The sequence below is a fragment of the Carcharhinus amblyrhynchos genome, chromosome 22, assembly GCF_965287045.1.
Source record: "Carcharhinus amblyrhynchos chromosome 22, sCarAmb.v2.hapA, whole genome shotgun sequence".
In the NCBI taxonomy this organism is placed as follows: Eukaryota; Metazoa; Chordata; class Chondrichthyes; order Carcharhiniformes; family Carcharhinidae; genus Carcharhinus; species Carcharhinus amblyrhynchos.
In genome coordinates this window covers 6,900,821-6,921,079 of record NC_137345.1, presented here as the reverse complement: position 1 = coordinate 6,921,079, position 20,259 = coordinate 6,900,821, and the positions used below count along the sequence as shown (strand labels likewise).

At 48.0% G+C, this 20,259-nt stretch overlaps 1 protein-coding gene across 1 annotated transcript in view; it reads left to right on the top strand.

The window, feature by feature from the left end:
- The first annotated feature begins 451 nt into the window (after window positions 1–451).
- The window catches only part of cntn2 (contactin 2), a 175,756-nt gene continuing 155,948 nt past the window's right edge, over window positions 452–20,259 (top strand). The window contains exon 1 of the mRNA XM_080209753.1: window positions 452–589. The gene's annotated coding sequence lies outside the window, so the exon portion shown is untranslated. The remainder of the gene's footprint in view (window positions 590–20,259) is intronic.

Genomic DNA, 20,259 nt, shown 5'->3' with positions numbered 1-20,259 from the left:
AGTGAGGGGAGTGTGAGAGAGGGGGAGTGTGATAGAGAGAGGGACAGTATGGGGGAGTGTGTGAGAGAGGCGTGAGTGTGAGAGAAAAGCGGAAGTGTGAGATAGTGCATTTGAGAGAGAGTGTGAAGGGAGAAGGAAATCGGAGGAAGAGGTTATGAAAATGAGAGAGCACGAAAGAGAGGGGATGTGAGAGTGAGAGAAAGGGTACGTGAGAGAGGGATGTGAGATAGGGGAGCATGGTTGAGAGAATGAGAGATGGGGTGTGAGTTAAAGAGGAACAGGGCGAGAGAGGGGAGCAAAATGTGGAAGCTGTCAATATATGAATCATGTATGAAGGGCTCCTGTGAGTGGTCCTGGAGCTGAACGAATGGAAAAGCTCCCAGGAGCTGCCACGTTTATTGGAGGAGGAGCAGACGCTAGAGCAGTTGCTGCATTGCTGGTGGAACACACATGCACAGGCTTCGGAATAACATCTCAGTAAAGGGGCAAATCGTGGAAAAAAGGAAGCAGGCAGGCTGCTAATCTGATTAACAGAGGCGAGAGTGCTGTGGGAGTTTCTTAATACTCAATATCCCTGCAAACAAAAAAGGTAGGGTCATATTTTCGATTTGATGCTCTTAATGAACAGGTCTTATTTTCTGTGTAATGCATATGTGAAGCAGCAGCCCCTGTATCAGTGTGACTGATCTGTTGCCTGGAATTAGCTGCAGTGCACAGTATCACAGAGCACTGAGACAGTTAGCACACAAGTGAAGCGTTTGTTGGGAGGGTTTGTTAGATTTAAAGGCCCCTGTGTCTGTCCGGTGTACATTTTGCCGTCAGCCTGCAACAAACTGCTGGGCAAAGAGGCAGCACCAGTTTCTACCATGTCAGCATTTGTACAGCATCCACCACAGCACCTGTTCTGTGATATGCAACAACCCAGCTTCCCTCCCTCCCTCTCTCTGATTCTCTCTCCACACATCTTCCTCTCTCTCTCTGCCCTCTAATTCTTCCTCTCTCATTCACTCTCGCCTTCTCTCTCTCTTTCTCTTTCTCATTTTCTCTTGCACTCTTTTTGCCTCTCTCATTCTCACTTTCTCACTCTAGTTCTCCCCTCTGTCTCATTCACTCTCTCTCATCCTCTCTCTCTCTCACATTCTTCTCCCCAACTCTCCTTCTCTCTCTCTTTCCTTCTGCCTCTCTTGTTTTCACTCCATCTCTCCCATTTATCTGCCTTTCTCCCTTCTATTCTCTCTCTGATTCTCTCTCTTTCTCTTTCATCCTTCCCCTCTCTTCCATTCTCTCTCTCTCTCTCATATTCCCCCCTCTCCTATTCTCTCTCTCTCATCTTCTTTCTCCCATTCTCTCTCTGATTTTCTCTCTCTATCTCTTCCTCATCTTCCCCTTCTCTCCTATTCTCTCTCTCATCTTCTCTCTACCATTCTCCCTCTGATTTTCTCTCTCTCTCTCTTTCTCATCTTCCCCCTCTCTCCCATTCTCTCTCTCTCGCTCTCTCTCTCTCATCTTCCCTCTCTCTCTTTCTTTCATCTTCTCTCTCTCCCCCACTCTCAGATTCTCTCTCTCTCTAACTCATCTTCCCCCTCTCTCAACCTCTCTCTCTCATGCTCACTGTCTCTCTCATTTACCCATCCCTCTTCCTCTCCTACTCTTTCTGTCCCATTCTCTCTCTCATCTTTCCCCTTTCTCCCATTCTCTCTCTCATTCTCTCTCTCTCTCTAACTCATCCTCCCCCTCACTCATGCTCACTGTCTCTCTCAATTACATGCCTCCCTTCCACTCCCTCTCATTCTCCCCACTCTCCCTCTCTAACAGGGTGATGTGTGCACCTTGCCGTAGCAGCAGTGTTGACGTTACATGCACAGTGATGACATCATTACCCCCAAGTCTCTGCAAAGAGATATCGTACCCAGCAAGCCCCCCAAAAAAATTGGGTCAACACCGGACTGTTTGCTATATTCTTTCTTTAACTTCAAATATAATTAGGAGGTTTAATCATCATGATGTATCAAACTATGTACTTTAGTCATCAGTAATTACTATGGAAAAGCAAGGAATACAGACCAGCCATGAGGGAAATGCGAACTTCCTTGAATATTCCTGGGAAAGAATCCATACCTTATTATCGTGCCCTGTGTCCCACATTCTCCATATGAGAATCCCAAAGATTTCCAGACCTTTTCATGGGAGCCACACAAAGGGCTACATTTGTGGACTGTAAATTCGGGGAGACGGTGGCATAGTGGATATGTCACTGGGCTAGAGATCTAAAGTCTATGCTCTGGGGATCAGGGTTCAAATCCCACCACAGCAGATGGTGAAATTTGAATGCAATAAAAAGCTGGAATTAAAAGTCTGATGATGACCATATAACTGTTATTGATTGTTGTAAAAAACCCATCTGTCCTTTCAGGGGAAAAAAATTCTGGAGTTACAAATTGGCTAGATTGGGCCCTTACTGGGAAAGGATCCGTACCTTTTTATTTGTGTCCTATGTCCCACCTTCTCCATATGAGAATCCCAAAGATTTCCAGACCTTTTCATGGGAGCCACTCAGAGGGGTCTTACCCGAGTTAGCCAGAGTCACAGCAGTTAGGGGTGGGCCATCTAGCAAAACCCACATCCCGTGGACGAATAAAAAATATTGTCCCTATACCGAGTGCTCAATTACAGCAGAGAAACAGGCCATTTGGCCCGTTGCTGCTGTTCCACACAGGTTGCATCCACCTTGCTTTAACTATTCTTTGATTTCTAACGCAATCCAATACACAATCCTTGCAGCCAGCAGAGCTCATCTTATTTTAATCTTCCGTCCTCACAACAACAAAAAAAGATCCAAATGGAGGATCGCAGTGTCATTTAAATCAGATTCAGAGTATAATCTGACCTTGAAAACATTACCCATGGATCAATCCAAGATTAAGGCTGCAATCAAACCTCCAATTTCTGCACATTATTTCATGTGGGCTGTGTGGGATGAATCAACAGTCACCTCACTCCACCCCACTCCACCCCGCTGCACCCCACTGCACCCCACTCCACCCCACTCCACCCCACTCCACCCCACTGCACCCCACTGCACCCCACTGCACCCCACTCCACCCCACTCCACCCCACTGCACCCCACTGCACCCCACTCTACCCCACTCTACCCCACTCTACCCCACTCTACCCCACTCTACCCCACTCCACCCCACTCCACCCCACTGCACCCCACTCCACCCCACTGCACCCCACTCCACCTCACTGCACCCCACTCTACCCCACTCCACCCCACTGCACCCCACTGCACCCCACTCCACCTCACTGCACCCCACTCTACCCCACTCCACCCCACTCCACCCCACTGCACCCCACTCCACCTCACTGCACCCCACTCCACCCCACTCCACCCCACTGCACCCCACTCCACCCCACTGCACCCCACTCCACCCCACTCCACCCCACTGCACCCCACTGCACCCCACTCTACCCCACTCCACCCCACTGCACCCCACTGCACCCCACTGCACCCCATTCCACCCCACTGCACCCCACTGCACCCCACTCCACCTCACTGCACCCCACTCTACCCCACTGCACCCCACTGCACCCCACTCCACCTCACTGCACCCCACTCCACCCCACTGCACCCCACTCCACCCCACTCCACCCCACTGCACCCCACTGCACCCCACTGCACCCCACTCCACCCCACTCCACCCCACTGCACCCCACTCCACCTCACTGCACCCCACTCTACCCCACTCTACCCCACTCCACCCCACTCCACCCCACTGCACCCCACTCCACCCCACTGCACCCCACTCCACCCCACTGCACCCCACTGCACCCCACTGCACCCCACTCCACCCCACTCTACCCCACTCCACCCCACTCCACCCCACTCCACCCCACTGCACCTCACTCCACCCCACTCCACCCCACTCCACCCCACTGCACCCCACTGCACCCCACTGCACCCCACTCCACCCCACTCCACCCCACTCCACCCCACTCCACCCCACTGCACCCCACTCCACCCCACTGCACCCCACTGCACCCCACTCTACCCCACTCCACCCCACTGCACCCCACTGCACCCCACTCCACCCCACTGCACCCCACTGCACCCCATTCCACCCCACTGCACCCCATTTCAGCCCACTCCACCCCACTCCACCCCACTGCACCCCACTGCACCTACAGTCACATTAACACAGAAATTCACCCCAAACGCAGAATTATTCCTCACACAAAATTTTTGCGAACTCTGCAGTGACATCAGCGCTGTGTTAGGGGCTGTTGGTTATAATCTGCTCAACTCCTTTGCACTTTATTAGTTATCTAACCTCAGCACTCAGATTGTCCCCTCGCTGTCACTTCTACCTGTCTCATGAAGCAGGAAGAAATCACGAGCTTGTTGTTATTAGATTGCCCTCATACCAGACTTGCTAAAGCCCTTTACAGCCAATGAAGTGTTACTGAAGTGTGGCAATGTAGGAAACATAAGTTAATGAAGACGATCAATTAATTGTAAACGCCAGCAGCAAGTGGTGGCCATGGCAGCAAATCCACGCACAGCAAGATCCCACAGACAACAGTAAGGACCAGATCACCTGCCTCAGGCAATCTGGTTTGATGGTGAAGTGTTGGCCAAGAATGCGCCACGAGGGCCCAGAGTGAAGCCCGTGTTTAAAACGGCGAAAGGTTTAGACAGCATGAATAGAGAGGAGCCTTATTCTCTGTCTGGTGGTTTGATAACAAGAGGGAGAAATAAGGTATCGGCAAACAAAAGCAGATTTGGATTAGGAATAGACAGCCCAGTGGGGTGGTAGTGGCAAATTCAATAATACCCTTTAAAGAAAAACTGATTAAATACTTCAGGGGGAAAGAGCAGGAGACTGGGATTAACAGGAGTAAACAGTAGACAGTGAGGATGGATGTTACAGTTTGCAGAGGGACATAGATCAGCTGCAGAGCTGGGCTGAGAGGTGGCAGATGGAGTTTAATATGGAAAAGTGTGAGGTGATTCACTTTGGAAAGAGTAACAGGAGTACAGAATATAGGGCTAATGGAAGGACTCTTAGTAGTGTTGATGAGCAGAGAGATCTCGGGGTACATGTGCATAGATCCCTGAAAGTTGGCACCCAGGTTGATAAGGCTGTTAAGAAGGCGTACGGTGTGTTAGTTTTTATTGGTTAAGGGATTGAATTTCGGAGCCGTGAGGTCATGTTACAATTGTACAAAACTCTGGTGCGGCCGCACTTGGAGTATTGCGAACAGTTCTGGTCGCCGCATTATAAGAAAGATGTGGAGGCATTGGAAAGGGTGCAGAGGAGGTGGGAAGGTTTATGAGGAAAGGCTGAGGGACTTGAGGTTATTTTCATTGGAGAGAAGAAGGTTACGAGGTGACCTGATTGAGGCATACAAAATGATCAAAGGATTGGATAGGGTGGACAGTGAGAGCCTTTTACCTCGGATGGTGATGGCTAACACGAGGGGGCATAGCTTTAAATCGAGGGGTGGTAATTATAGGACGGATGTCAGAGGTAGGTTCTTTACTCAGAGGGTAGTAAGGTCGTGGAATGCCCTGCCTGCAGCAGTTGTGGACTCGCCAACTTTAAGGGCATTCAAATGGTCAGTGGATAGGCATATGGATAACATTGGAATAGTTTAGGTCAGAGGGCCATTAGATTGGTTCCACTGGTCGGCGCAACATCGAGGGCCGAAGGGCCTGTACTGCGCTGTAATGCTCTATGCTCTATCTGTGTTCTACCCTCCACCCTGCCCTCTGCCACACACCACAGCTCCCTGTCCCAGCCTCTCACCCCTACCCCTCACCCTCCCCCCTCACATGCTCCAGGCCCCCTCAACCCACCCCCTCACCCAACCCCCCCCCCACCCTGCCCCCAACCCCCCAACAGCCCCACGTCCACCCCCCTTCACAGCCCCCACGGCTCCCTACCCCCAGACCTTGCATGCTGCCCCCTCCTCCTCCTGCTGGCCCTCTCGCCCTCCCTGACTGTGTGTGAGACCCTTTCTCGCCGTAAGGAGTCAGTTGGTGAGTTTCCTCCATCCCCCACCTTTCCCCCTACTGCGACCGCCCCACCCCCACCACCCCCTGCTGTTCTTGTCCAACTGATGGCTTTCCTCTGGTTTCAGCCGGGGAACTGACCGGGGGTGGAGGCGATCAAGGAGGGGCAGTGAAATTGTTAAAATGACGCAGGATTCGCACTGCCAGGCAGCTCACTGCTGCTTTTCCTTTCTCCTCACCACCAGTCCAATATTCCACCACCACAGATTCACCACTCTCTGGCTGAAGAAATTCCTCCTTACCTCCGTTTCATAGGATCATCCCTTTCGCCTGAGGTTGTGCCCTCTGGATTTAGTTTTTCCTACTAATGGAAACATCCTCTCCACGTCCACTCTATCCAGGCCTGGCAGTAGCCTGTAAGTTTCAATAAGGTACTCCCCTCATCCTCCTAAACTCAGACACTGGAATTTGGTGACTAGGGGATTTTCACAGTAGCTTCACTGCCGTCTTAATGTAAGCTGACTTGTGACGCTGATAAAGAAACTTTACTTTAAACACACGCCTTATGGACAAAACTGTGAGGACGTTTCAAAGCATTGAACTTACGGCCAAGCAAACAGTACCCAAGACACTCACTGCTCCAGTTCTGTCCCTGCCCCGGACGCAGAATCCGTTTACTCACTCCCGTTTTGACCCTTTAGATTAGAATGCAATTTTAGCCCGTCCAATGAGAAAAAAAGACCTGCGCAAAGTTTCATTGACTTGATAGGCCGAAGGCATCGCAAGCTAGATTTCCAATCCTACAGAGGGGAATACAGCTTACTCAGGAAACATGTGGGCCTGGAATGTTAGTGTGAGCCTGCAAACTAACAATGATATGTAAAATATACTATAGAGGTATATGAATCGCCCACATACTCGACAATATTGGCACAGAGCAACATAGGTCAGGTACACCTGAGTCATACAGCCTGCTCTGCATCTCCCTGATGGCCCTCTATGTTTGTATTACATTCCAGGTAAAAACTAAAGCTGCCTCCATCATTTAGCTTCTCTGCCTGGGAGCCATTTGGGCATCTTTGGAAACAAACTGAATACTACAGTTTGCATAGTTGCGAAGTTGCAATTAAGTTTAAGGTTAAAGTTTATTTATCAGTGTCACGGGTAAGGCTTACATTAACACTGAAGTGAAGTTACTGTGAAAATCCCCCTAGTCGCCACACTCCAGCACCTGTTCGGGTACACTGAAGGAGAATTTAGCACGGCCAATGCACCTAACCAGCACGTCTTTCAGACGGCGGGAGGAAACCGGAGCACCCGGAGGAAACCCACGCAGACACCGGGGGAGAACGTACAGAGTCTGCACAGACAGTGACCCAAGCCGGGAATCTGACCCAAGCCGGGAATCAAACCCGAGCCCCTGGCACTGTGAGGCAGCGGTGCTAAGCACTGTGCCAGCGTACAGCCCACATTTGTGCAGTGTGGACCCACATTTGACCAATAGCTCGATGTCAGAATGTGGCTGTGTGGATGCTGCTGTCATTCTGAGTCTGAAAGTTGTGGGTTCGAACCCTACTCCAGCACAAAAGCACGGCTGGCAACTCCAGTGCTACATTTTCAGGTGAAACATTAAATTAAGGTTCTGTTTGCCACTGTTATTTTTCATTCATTCATCTAACTGAGCATCAATGGCAAGGCCAGTATTTATTGCTCACCCCTAATTGCCCTTGAACAAAGAACAGTACAGCAAAGGAACAGGCCCTTCGGCCCACAAGCCTGCACTGGTCATGTTGTCCTATCTAGACTAATCAACTGTATCCATCCATACCCCACCTGTTTATGTGTCTATCCAGACAAGTCCTAAATGTCGCTAACGTATCTGCCTCAACTACCTCACTTGGCAGTGCATTCCAGGCCCTCACCACCCTCTGTGTAAAAAACTTCCCCCACACCTTCCCCCCCTCCCTTACTTTGAACTTGTTCCCCCTCGTAATTGTCATTTCTGCCCTGGGAAAAAGCTTCCATCTGTTCACCCTATCCACATCTCTCATAAGTTTATAAACTTCTATCAAGTCGTTCCTCAGCCTCTGTCTTTCCGGAGAGAACAATCCCAGTTTATGGGATCTATCCCCATAACCAATACCCTCTATACCCGGCAACATCCTGGTAAACCTTTTCTGTACTCCCTTCAAAGCCTCCACATCCTTCTGGCAGTGTGGTAACCAGAATCGGACACATCATTCCAAATTTACCAAACTTTATACTCGATGTCGCGGCCGATGAAAGCAAGTGTGCCATATGCTTTCTTCGCCACTTTTTCCACCGCTGCTCCCACTTTTGAGGGTGTGAGCAGGTAGTTTTATTTATTCATGGGATATGGGCATCATTGGCTGAATCAGCTCATCCCCTGAGGACATTTAAGAGCCATCCACAGGTCTATAGGCTAACCAGATTTCCTCGATAGCTTTTTACAACAATTGTCGTTGGACTTTTAATTCCGGATTCTATTGAATTCAAATTTCATCGTCTGCCAAGGTGGGATTCGAACCCGGGCCCCTGGGTGTCTGAAATTCTAGTCCAGTGACAGTACCACTGCCTCCACTTGGTGAGCCGTGTCCTTGGGCTTCTGTAGTCCTTCTGGTGTAGGCACACCCACGTACTGTCAGGGAGTGTATTCCACTTTTTGACGCAGTAATAGTGAAGGAATGGTGATATATTCCCAAATCAGGGTTGTGTGCAACTTGGAGGGAATTTGCAGGTCATGGTTTTCCCATGTGTCGACTTCCCTTGTCCTTCGGGGTGGTAGAGATCACTGCTTTGGAAAGCGCTGTCGAAGGAATGGACTGTACAGCGGTGTTCAAAGAATAGCTGGAGTGTTATCCCTGTACCCTGGTCAATGTTTATCCCTCAATCACTAGAACAGATTGCATGATCATTATTACATTGCAGTTCATGGGATCGTGTTGTGTGTAAATTGGCAGACTTACTTCTATAAGTGTCTTGGGACATCTTAAAATGATGGAAGCTACTATATAAATGTGAGTTCTATCTTTCTATGGGTATGCCTTTTCTTTCAGTCGAACAAGGTTGTGAGAACATAGAAACATAGAAGATAGGAGCAGGAGGAGGCCATTTGGCCCTTTGAGCCTGCTCCATTATTCATCACAATCATAGCTGATCATCCAACTCAACAGCCTAACCCTGCTTTCTCCCCATGGACCTTTGATCCATTCGCCCTAACTGCTATATCCAGCCACCTCTTGAATACAGTCAATATTTTGGCATCAACTACTTCCTGTGGCAATGAATTCCACAGGCTCACCACTCTTTGGGTGAAGAAATGTCTCCTCGCCTCCATCCTAAATGGTCTACCCTGAATTCTCAGAGTGTGACCCCTGGTTCTGGACTGCCCCACCATCGGGAACATCCTCCCCGCATCTACTCTATCTAATCCTGTTAGAACCTTACAAATCTCTATGAGATCCCTCCACCAAACTCCAGCAAAAACAATGCCAATGTGAATGGGATTGAGAAGATTGTTGAATGGGCATCTCCTTGTTCCCACTGGCTGAAGTGTTTGGTGAATAAATGTCCTTTTATGGAGTGAGGAGGCGCTGCATCAGACCTGGAAACTGCTGTGTAAAGAGATACGTTTACCACAGGCTGTGCATTAAGAAAACACACTTAGTATCGAAAGGCTGATGCAGGTTTGGGGAGGATTGCAGCGTCTGACAATTCTAAGATCTCTGAAGGATCAGGCTCGCCTGAATAGTTGGGGGAAAGGGAGAGAGGAGAGGATTGAAGCATTTGAGCTCAGACCCCAGACATTGTATGTGATGGTAATTGTAATAGGTCCTTGGAGGCGGAAGCCCCTTCACCAAAATCCCTCTATTTACAAGATCCAACAACACTATTCAGAGTGCCGGAGGAACAGTCCATCCAGAGTGCCAGAGGAACTAACACGCCATTTAAGTACAGAGCGTGGGGCTTCCTGATTGAACCACCAATTTGGCCCTTAATCAGAGAGTTCATATTCAAGAAGGCCAACCTCCATTGCCTGATTAAAATCGTGACGGTAATATTCTAAATTCCATGTTTTCTGAAGGGTAATAGTCAATGGGAGAGTTGAGGAATTTTAGTCTCTCTCAGTTCAGTGCTGGCTTCAGAGTCTGAATTTGACCGAAGCAGATTCTCTCATTTTTCTTCCACTGCCTTTTCTGGATCTTTTTCTTGCCTTGCCTCTTTGTAGAGGCAAGTGACGGAAGATAAATACTCACGTTCTCTCACCCATTACCGTGTCAATTTCCAACACAAGGATTAATGTTATTGAAGAAAAGGCTCCAGTTAAAAAAATATACTTACAGGCCATTTCTCTCGGATTCTCCCTTTCCCATCGCAATCCATCTGTCTGGGAGTCAGAGAATCATATGATGGAATTTTGACCCAGTAATAGTGAAGGAACAGTGATATACTTCCAAATCAGGGTTGTGTGTGACTTGAAGAGAATTTGCAGTTAGCGGTGTTCCTATGTCTCTGCTCCCCTTGTAGGTCGGGGTGGTATTTCGCAAGCCCGCCCTGATTTGGCCTGGAGCAGGATTTTACGAGCCTCACCTAAGTAATGGTGTAAAATACCAGCCCTACAGTCAGAGGGGTTTATGGCATGGAAACAGGCCCTTTGCCCCAACTTGTCCATGCTGCCCTTTTTTTATTACCACTAAACTGGTCCCAATTTCCTGCATTTGGTCCATATCCCTCTATACCCATCTTACCCATATCTAAATGCTTTTTAAAAGACAAAATTGTACCCACCTCTACTACTGCTTCTGGCAGCCTGTTCCAGACACTCACCACTCTCTGTGTGATAAAAATGCTCCTCTGGACCCTTTTGTATCTCTTCCCTCTCAGTTTAAACCAATGCCCTCTTGTTTTAGACTCCCCTACCTTTGGGAAAAGATACTGACCATCTAGCTGATCTAAGCACCTCATTATTTTATAGACATCTAAAAGATCACCCCTAAGCCCGCTACGTTCCAGAGGGAAAGAAAAACAGTCTATCCAACCTCTCCTTATAACTCAAACCATCGAGTCTAAGTTGTCTAAATTGCAGGGCTCTCACTGTCTATTAAAACCCATCCCTGGAAAACCCCTTCCAGCCCCAATGAGGTCTGTCCCTCCAATTGAAGTTCATCCCTCTTGTCCTCTATTTAGAAATGGAAACCCAACACTGAGTATTCAAAGCGACACATCTTATTACAAAATCACCAGCTTGACATTTATCTAGACCCTGGTTTCATTTCACACGGGAAATGTGTAAGTTGCTGACACCTGAATATTCAGAGAGTTGGAGATTTCCCTGAGACGCAACTCTTTGCACCAAGAGGGCTTCCCTTGTACAGGGGGAATTTCCTGGAGGAAATGACGGATGATAAAAAAAACTTTGCAAAATCCACACAATTGGGCTGGCACGGTGTCACAGTGGGTTAGCACTGCTGCCCCATAGCGCCAGGGACCCGGGTTCGATTCCAGCCTCGGGTCACTGTCTGTGTGGAGTTTGTACATTCTCCACGTGTCTGCGTGGGTTTCCTTCAGTTTCTCAGGTTTTATCCCACAATCCAAAGATGTGCGGGTTAGGTTGATTGGACATGCTAAATTGACCCATAGCATCAGGGGGACTAGCAGGGTAAATACATGGGGTCCAGGGGTAAGGCCTGGGGGATTGTGGTCGGTGCAGACTCGATAGGCCGAATGGCCCCCTTCTGCACTCTAGGGAATCTCTGGAAAAGTAGTTGCGCAGGGAAAATACTGTGATGTTCTGACAGATATATACTCACATGATACATACAAACTGGCAGAGAAACCTGACACAGAAATAAACCGTGGCAGTGCCCAGTAATAAACATGTGACTGTAACCTAACATTGATAGTTGTGCCTAATGCAGGTACTCAGCTGGTTAACTAAAAGAGGGATGTGTTGAAAGGCTAATTGATCTCCTTGAAGAAACTGTATTGCTGTGAGAGAGCAGGATTGTGTTGTCTTAACTAAGGCACGGCACTTAGGGTATGAGTAATGGTTGTAATAGACAATAATGGATGAACGTAGAAATGTGAACAAAAGAATGCTGGAGCAACTCAGTCAGTCAGCCAGCATGGTGGCACAGTGGTTAGCACTGCCGCTTCACAGTGCCAGGGACCTGGGTTCGATTCCTGGCTTGGGTCACTGTCTGAGTGGAGTTTGCACATTCTCCCTGTGTCTGTGTGGGTTTCCTCCAGGCGCTCCGGTTTCCTCCCACAATTCGAAAGACATGCTGGTTAGGTGCATTGGCCATGCTAAATTCTCCCTCAGTGTACCAGAGTGGGGCAATAGAGGATTTTCACAATAACTTCATTGCAGTGTTAATATGAGACTTACTTGTCGTTAATAAATAAACTTTAACTTTAAAAGCAACTGCAGAGGGAGGCAAAGTTAACGGGCTGGGATTCTCCAACCTTGCCTGGAGCTAGATTCTCCAGTCCCGCTGCAACGATCGGAGTTTTGACTGAGCGCCAAATTCTCCATTCTCGCTAGCCGTGCGGCAGTGGGGCATGAACGGCCAGAGAATTCCAGCCAATGTTTCGCCAGTTGACCTTTCATCGGAACTGGAGAGAGCTGGAAATGTCAGAGATTTTTAAGCCAGTAGAAATGGGGAAGGGGCCAGGAAGAAGGAAGGAGGTGCTTGAAGAACAGCAGTTTATCTTTCAACCCCACTCTCCAGGGCCTTCTGGACTCAATTTGAGTTCAACGGTTTTTGATCATTCCGGATTTCCAACATCTGCAGTATTTTGCGAATGTAAGACAGGAAATGAAAGCTTGCTCCATGTAGCTGTGATACCCTGTGCGCCATAATATGGACCTCCCACCTACCCAAATCTCCTGGGAGAGGGGACAATTTGGTTAAAGACCCAAGCCAATTGTTTAAATAACAGGAACGTTCCATTTTGGCCCTTTTAGTTGGTTGAAGCTACCCACTGATTGATGTCACAGGCTATCTGCAAAAATAGCAACTTGCATTCATGGAGAGCCTTTAATGTAGTAAAATGTCCCCAAGACGCTTTCAGGACCATTATCACATTTGATACCCAGCCGCACAGGACAAGATTAGGGTTGGTGACCAACAGCATATCAGAGAGGTAGAATGGGATGTTTGTCCCTTTGAGGGCAACACAGCAGCTGAGGGTCACCTGGCCTGATGTCCCAATTGGGATGAGATTGAGTAATCATCCCCAGGGGATGGAGTCCTCGCACGGGCAGAAGACAGTCTGAATACATATAGAAGACATCTAGGGACTAGTGAAGCTGGGGGTGGCTGCTCCAGGGCATGCATGAAAGTGGGGGAGAGGGGGAGCCTCTGTGCTATTTTGTCTTGTTAGTAAGTACCCTTTGTGCGCCTGGCAAAGTTTGTGAGATGGCATCATTATATTGGCGATGGGGATAGGGATGAATTATGGCTGGTTCTACCTCTGGCCCAACACCAGTGAGTATCCTGTTTTGACCAAAATTTGAAGGAAAAAGATACTCACACAAGTGCCTGTCTTTGGGAAAGTAGATTCAGTGAATTGTTGAGATGTTGCCAGACCCTGAGGTGTAGACGCGGGCTGGATTTGAATTGGCTGATGCAGTCAAAAGTTCAGGAACGTATAGAAGAAAATTAAACAAGGGGCAGCACTGTGGCACAGTGGTTAGCATTGCTGCCTCACAGTGCCAGGATCCCGGGTTCAATTCTGGCCATTGTCTGTGCGGAGTCTGCATGTTCTCCTCATGTCTGTGTGGGTTTCCTCCAGGTGCTCCAGTTTTCTCCCACAGTCTGAAAGATGTGCTGGTTAGGGTGATTGACCCGAACAGGCACTAGAGTGCGGTGACTCGGGGAATTTCACAGTAACTTCATTGCAGTGCCAACGTAAGCCTTACTTGTGACTAATAAATAAACTTTATTTTACTTTTACTTTTATAGTTAGCAGGATCACAGCAGGACGGTGGCACAGTGGTTACCAGGGGCCCGGGTTCAATTCTGGCCTCAGGTCTGAGTGGAGTCTGCACATTCTCCCTGTGTCTGTGTGGGTTTCCTCCGGGTGCTCTGGTTTCCTCCCACACTCCAAAGATGTGTGGGTTGGGTGGATTGGCTGTGCTAAATTGCCTCTTAGTGTCAAGGGGGATTAATGCATGAGGTTGCAGGGATTGTTGTCAGTGCAGGCTCGATGGGCCAAATGGCCTCCTTCTGCCCTGTAGGGAGTCTGTGGTTTCTAAGAGGAAAACCTTCAGAAGCAAGAGCTGTGATTTTGAGTTTAAGACAAAGCGGAACTTAAGTTTGAAGAGAAGACGAAGGGTTGTTGCAGAGGTTTTTGTTGAAGCAAAAGGAACAGAGAGCAGTGTTCAAAGTAAATGGAAAAAATGCCCTAAGGAGCTGTTGCAAGTTCTTAACGCACGTGGGAAACTGAGGAGCTGAGATGACAGAGCCTATGGTGGGGAGAAGGGAGGTGAAGAGGGGTGATGGTAGGCTGGTTGTCAAGTCACAATCCCTGCACTGTGGTACTGCAGGCAGCAAAGTTCAAGGCTTTTTAGGGGAAAAAGAGAAGTCCTCAATTTATTTTTCGGGAAAGAGCCCCGAACAGAACATGCCGGACATCCCATTGGAATTGATAAGGGGAAACAGCATGTTGGGAAGAGGAGGGAGAACGGACTCTCCAACTGGCCAAAGGGAAAAGGAAAAGCTGCAGAGATCGCGAGAAGGGATTTCTACCAGCGGAAGAGAAGGTTGAAAAGTTTTAAATGGGATCGAAAAGGAGCAGCCAGGATCCCCGCCAAAACTTCAGAAGTGCAGGAAAAGCACAAAGAGAGAGAACCGGCAGCTGCAGGCAGTTAAAAAAAAGGTTGACAGTCTTAAAGCAATAATTCATTTGAAGAGGAAATGGATTTAAAGCAGCAATCACAAGACAAAGCAGAGGACAATGGACAGGAAAATTGGAGAAGACCCCAGATAGAGAACAACAAACACCTCAACGATAAGGCAACAGAAAGCCTTGGGGGAGGCCATGAAAGATGCCAAAAGGAGGACGCTGGAAGCCTCCATAAGAGGGCAATAAATGACCCTGGAAGGAAAGCACAGAAAGATCCCAGAAAGAGGGCATTGAAAGAACACAGAGAAAGGGCAAAGAAAGACACTAAATGACCAAATGAAGGGCATTGAGAGAATTGCAGAGTGGAAACAAGTCAACACTTCATCAGAGGCAGACTCAACCAACAATGAAGTCAAGAAGTTTAGCAGCTCCGTTTGTGAAATGTAAATGCCCAGTAAGAACAAGAGGCATTCACCTCAGAAGAAGCAAGAGAATTAAAGACTCCAAAAGTAACCAGGAACTATTGAACATAAAGAGGGATAGCAAAAAGAATTAAAGCTTGAGAGAAGACATTCAAACAAGACAAAGTGACTGACTGCAAACTTGGAGAATAAAATGTTGCATAAAATTCCACCATGAAGTTAAGAAGGAGAAGTTACTGAAACAATGGAAGATAAACTGAAGTCCATGAAAAAGCAACTAGAAAATAAGAATGAGTCCAGAGAAGGATGGAATCAGGAGAGTAAAAGCTTGAGGAAAGGAAATGGGACAGTGAGAAATTAACTGAAGAGATGGCTGAGTGGTTAGCACTGCTGCCTCACAGCGCCAGGAACCTGGGCTCGATTCCCAGCTTGGGTGACTGTGTGGAATTTGCATGTTCTCCCCATGTCTGCATGGGTTTCCTCCGGATGCTCCGGTTTCCTCCCACAGACCAAAGATGTGCGGGTTAGGAGGACTTGGCCATGCTAAATTGCCCATTAGTGTCAGGGAGATTAGCGAGGTAAATATCCAGGGTTATGGGGATAGGGCCTGGGTGGGATCGTGGTCAGTTGCAGGCTCAATGGGCCAAATGGCCTCCTTCTGCACTGTAGGAGGGATTTTATGATTCTAGATAAAAGGCATTGAAATTGGCAGCAGAATTAACGATTCAGAGAAAAAGAAGCTGAGATTCCATGGTAGAGAAAAATTGCCGAATTGCAAATGCGAATGGAAAAGCAGCAAGCCTGCATGGAAGAATCATAGAATCCCTACAGTGCAGAAGGAGGCCATTTGGCCCATCAAGCCTGCACTGACAACAATCCCACCCTGGCCCTATCCCCACAACACCACGCATTTACCCTAGCTAGACCCCCTGACACTAGCATGGCCATGGAAGGACTCCGTGCAAGACCATATTTGGAACTGTAGAACGTTAAAGGCTACCAATAAAGATGTTTATGTTTAAAAACACACAAGCCTCAAGAGCGAATCAATGAGCCATCACCACAGCAACTAAAAAAAAATTAGATCATATTATAAAGCGTCGTATTATGAAATTACAGTAGTGGATCAAATTAGATCCCTGGGATTATTGTCTCTCTGACCGGATTGCTGTCACACCCATTGGACATGGAGAGATAGATCATTCGTAAACAAATGGATCACTCAAGGAATAAGGGGACGCTTCAGCAATCGATGTTGCCATCAAGAAATGTTTCCGAACCTGCAAGTATCGGAGTACCTGATCAAACTGTTATGGACATAACTGGTGTCTCTGTGGAATCAAATGGTGATGAACTGCCTCCACCAGAAGAGCTATCTATTATTGCAGTTCCTGTTAACGTCAATTCAATAGAAGTCTCTCAGACTACAGAATTACCGCTCGACAAGAAACAGGAAAAATCCATCAAAGACTCAAACATAATTGTCTAACTTGCTTAGTTAGAATTTGAGCAGATTTCATAGAATCGCTACATTGCAGAAGGAGGCCATTCAGCCCATCAGGTCCATGCTGACCATAACCCCACCCATCACCCTATTTATTTACCCTACTCAACCCCTGACAGTAAGGGGCAATTTAGCATGGCCAATCCACCTAATCCGCGCACTTTTGGAGAGTGGGAGGAAATCGGATCACCCAGAGGAAACCCACGCAGACGCAAGGAGAACGTGCAAACTCCACACGGACAGTGACCCAAACCGGGAGTCGAATCGGGTCCCTGACGCTGTGAGGCAGCAGTGCCACCCTGCAATTTGGTTATTGAAGATTGTAGATTGTATAAAGGGGACACGGGTGGAGGGATGTGGTGATTGCCCCTTTAAGGGAAACACAGCAGAAGAGTGCCAGGGACATGGGTTCAATTCCCGGCTTAGTTCACTGTCTGTGCAGAGGTTATTTGGTAGCACGAGTTTTCAGAGTGCTGCTCCTTTATCAGGTGAGTGATGAAGCGTGTGATGAAGAAGCGGGCGCTCCGAAAGCTCGCACTACCAAATAAATCTGTTAAACTTTAACCTGGTGTTGTGAGACTATTTAACTGTGCCCACCCCAGTCCAACACCAGCAATTCCACATCATGTGCGGAGTTTGCATGTTCTCCCCATGTCTGTGTGGGTTTCCTCCATGTTCAAAAGATGTCCAAAGATGTGCAGATTACTTGGATTGGCCGTGCTAAATTACCCCTAAGTGCCAAGGCAACTAGCTAAAGTAAATATATGGGATTATGGGGATAGGGCCTGGGTGGGATTGTGGTTGGTGCAGACTCGATGTTCTGAATGGCCTCATTCTGCACGGTAGGATTCTATGTGACTTGAGAGGTGAATTGGGACAAGAGTGGGTAATCACCCCAGGGAATGAAGCCCTCACTTGGACAGAAGACATGTCAGACAGGTAGTGATTTGATTTGGGTTTTAATTTATTTCTGTCACATGTATTAGTATACAGTGAAAAGTATTGTTTCTTGCGTGCTATACAGACAAAGCATACCGTTCATAGAGAAGGAAACAAAAGAATGCAGAATGTAGTCTTACAGTTGTAGCTAGGGTGTAGAGAAAGGTCTGCTTAGTGTGAGGTAGGTCCATTCAAAAGTCTGATGGCAGCAGGGAAGAAGCTGTTCTTGAGTCGGTTGGTACGTGACCTCAGACATTTGTAACTTCTTCCCAAAGGGAGAAGCTGGAAGAGAGAATGTCCGGGGTGTGTGGGTTCCTTGATTATGCCGGCTGCTTTTCCGAGGCAGCTGGAAGTGTAGACGGAATCAGTGGATGGGAGGCTGGCTTGCATGATGGATTGGGCCACATTTGCGACTTTCCTGCAGCCTTGGGCAGAGCAGGAGCCCATACCAAGCTGTGATACAACCAGAAAGGCTGCTTTCTACGGTGCATCTGTAAAAGTTGGTGACAGTCGTAGCTGACATGCCAAATTTGCAGCCAAGCAGGCTGCTTTAGAGCATTGATGGAGCTGTCGGCCTCTGAACAGTTTTTCCTTATTGATAAATAGTCTTTGTGTTCCTGACAAAGTGAGTGTGCAGCGTTACCGTGGATTTCAGTAGCATCTCAGGTTCAGGGAGGAGATTCCATTACTCGTGCAGCTTGGCAGCTGAAGGCCAATTATGGAGCAATTAAAATCAGGGTGTATGTGAGGGCAGAATTTGAGTGCAGGGTTCTCAGAGGGCTATGAGGGTGAAAACGGTTAAAGAGAACATTACGGGGCAGGGGGAGAGCGATGTGAATGACATTTCCCTCCGGAAACCATGTTGGCATGGAGCTGACATGCTCCGTGTATGACAAGCATATATGTGTGGGTCAGCCATAAAACGCTGCAGGCCTGATTAATGAGGGGCAAGTGGCCCTTCTGCCCATCATTGGAAGTCCCACCCCCTGGAGCTGCCAGTCACTTTGATTGGCTGCATTAGTCCAGGCAGCAACAGAAAGGTGCCATGGTTGTTGCCAAGGCTGCTAGTGAAGGGAGGACCCCCACGGCCCCGGATCCCCGGAGCGGGTATGTTCAGGATCTTGGGTTTCGGTAGGTCACTTCCGCTTGTCTGTGAGGATTTCCTCTGGGTGCTTCAATTTCCTCCCACTGTCTAAATATGTGCAGGTTAGGTGGACTGTCCATGCTAAATTGTCCCTTAATGACCAAAGATGTGCTGGTGGATTAGTTGTGCTAAATGCATGGGGTTACAGGGATAAGGAGGGAGGGGTTGAGGTGGGCCTTGGTAAGGTGTTCTTTTGGAGACTCAATGCAGACTTGATGGGCTGAATGGCCTTCTTCTGCATTGTGGGGATTCTATGGTTCTATTGTTCTATGTAGCATTGGATTCTCATTGAGGGGACCAGCAACATTGAGATAGAATCTTGGGCCCAATGGAGTGGCATGGTGGCGCAGTGGTTAGCACTGCTGCTTCAGAAGGCCAGGGAAACAGGTTCAATTCCTGGCTTGGGTCACTGCCTATGTGGAGTTTGTACGTCCTTACATGGGTTCCCTCTGGGTGCTCTAGTTTCCTCCCACAGCCCAGGGAAGGGTGAATTGACCATGTGTAAGGGGGACCAGCTAGGGTAAATGCATGGGGATAGGACCTGGGTGGGATTGTGGTCAGTGTGGACTCGATGGGCTGAATGGCCTCCTTATGCACTGCAGGATTCAATGAGTAATCTAATATTTTTAAAGTTTGTAGACACCTTGAATAAAAAAGCACCTCCAGTGCTAGGTATTTTCAGACATACTGCTGCGTTTTCATCAAAGGTTTGGTTGCGGTGATCAGAATATTTTTAATTGACAATTCCAGATGCAAGGTTGTTTCAACCTCCAGCGCTCTGAGATTGGAAGAACGGTACATGTGCCTTAAATTGCAATGAGATCTACCCAGCAGCTGATAGATATCAAAGAAAAGAAATTCGTGGTATAAAACCAGGGCAAACTCATATTTATGCATATTGCTATTTGTAACTTGATATGGAAGAACTCAGTGATGTTTGCAAAAGGAGGTGTTGGGGGAAAGGCATTTAAATACTATTAAAATTTTGTTCAGCTACACTTCATGGAAAGAATCCATATCCTTGGGCTCTAAAGGCTGCTGCTATTCTGAAATGAGAGGCTTGGATGTTTGACAGAAGAGTGTGTAATGCAGGGAAAGTGCCGATTTGGAGGATGTTATGATGAATTTAATATGGAGAACGAGGGCTGTGAAGAAAGAGGTGGTGATCGCGGTGGCGTCACGTGGTGGAGGAAAAGATCTGCTCCCTCAGTACGGTGGGTGGCACAGTGGTTAGCACTGCTACCCCCACAGCACCAGAGACCTGGGTTCAATTCCCAACCTTGGGTCACTGTCTGTGCCGAGTCGGCACGTTCTTCCCCCGTATCTGCGTGGGTTTCCTCCGGGTGCTCCACTTTCTTCCCAC